Genomic DNA, 2,025 nt, shown 5'->3' with positions numbered 1-2,025 from the left:
AAGCCGAGGAAGTATTAGAGAGTAGCATGTTGATCGTTCTTGTAAATAGGTAACCGAATGTGCATAATGTTTGGTGTTGGATAAAGAAAATGATTGTACACTTGAAACATCACCTTTTTTGCATGAGAGCATACTAAAAGTTGAAAAAAAAAAAAAAAACCTATTAATATCTTTTAGTTAATTGGTTTTATGTGATTGTTGTATATAATCTCTTCTATACTTATTATTTTTATTACCAAGTTGCTAAATTATACTTATGCCAGAATTATAATTTCTGTATTATATGTGTGAATGCAAAATAATATTTTTCACAACTCTTTAAATAATTCTTATCTTTGGAAGAAAGAATAAGAAGTTGAGTTAATATTAACTTTTAAGTTGAAAAAAGATGAAATAATATTCATTAAAATCAATAATGATGGATGAGAATTAATTTAAAGATTTTCTACCTTTATGAATAGTGTCCAAAAAACAAAGGACAATAGCTTACCGGGACGGAGGAAGTATATAATTGCAATTATCATTAAACCTTAATGTATTTTTGGTTTATTACGATAATCAACTTAATAAATAAGATGTGATTTAATTTATATTTTTATAAATCGCTTACTACAATTTTCTTTTTCTTTTTTTGAAGAAATCTCTTAATACAATTTTAAGTAAACCCAATAAATACTACAAAAGTTACAAAGATCACTATAATTTGCGAGTAAAAACGTGTTGATTTTTTGTTATTGTCACATGTATTATTTCCCTCTATTTTTAAAATAGAATACGACTCATATTATGTTTCTTGAATTTATGCGTTTGTCGATGTTCAATCTTTTATAACTCCACAATATGACGACGAACTTGTTCTTAACTATAAACTCTTATTTTCTTGTGATTATTACGACTCATCAAGCTAACTAACTATGTATTCATATAAAACGAATAGAGTTTTAGCAATAAGGAATTATTAAAATATTGGTGATTATTACTCCGCACCTAAACATCAAGAAATTGTTGGCATATTATAAGAACATTATCATTAGGTATAAAGAATATGTCAATGTAGAGTAGAAGAGTATACATGTAGGTAGATGATATGCTTTTTAATACTTCGTAGTAATAATCTAACCACATATAGTGGCCGGTAAACATATGATCTATAGTAATAATTAATTTTCTTATCACAAAAATATAAGAAAATTTGTTCTTACCATAAACGTACCCGGTTCTCTATGTAATTTAAAAAAAATTAAGTTTCTTATCACAATTACTCTTTCGAAGACAATATGATCATGTGTATGTGCAATGCCTGCAGTTTTGAAAACAATATAAATTAATTAGAAATCATCCAAACACAATATGAACTTCAAACAATTGTCAAATCACAAGTAAAAAACACATCTTTAAAGGAAATAAACGGAACGGGGAAGATTGAGCATAGATAACAAAATTAAACAATATGTCATGGAAGAGATCAGAGATTGAAAAAAAAGCACTGAAACTAAACATGAATCTATAAAATCTTATTAAAAGGCTAGCTTCAAAAGGTCACGCAGACAATGCCACGTAGGATAAGGAAAAGCCACGTATGCATTTGCAATGCCACATCTTAATCCGCGTGTCACTCTAATCTATAAAATTTTATTAAAAGACTACTTGAAACACCTATTAAATGTCACGTAGACATCGACTAAAAGCCACCTAGGATTATAAATGTCACGTAGACATCGACTAAAAGCCACCTAGTAATAAATTATTTTTTAATCCACTTTTTTTTTCCTTCTTTAAAAAAAAAAACCAAAATTGGATTAGTAATCCCTGTTCTTTTACTCCACCCATATATGAATCAACTACATATATAATTTTCAAAATATCATCTTCCCCAATATTTCTATCTATACAGTATAGTTAAATGACTAGCTAAATCATCTATAAAATACCATTAAAAGACTAACTTGAGTAGTATTGAATTGCCATGTGACAACTCTCAAAAACCTTAATTTGCTATAATATTTCATGTCTAATTAAGTTCTA

Source organism: Silene latifolia, chromosome 1 (assembly GCF_048544455.1).
Source record: "Silene latifolia isolate original U9 population chromosome 1, ASM4854445v1, whole genome shotgun sequence".
Taxonomy (NCBI): domain Eukaryota; kingdom Viridiplantae; phylum Streptophyta; class Magnoliopsida; order Caryophyllales; family Caryophyllaceae; genus Silene; species Silene latifolia.
This window is presented reverse-complemented; position numbering follows the sequence as displayed.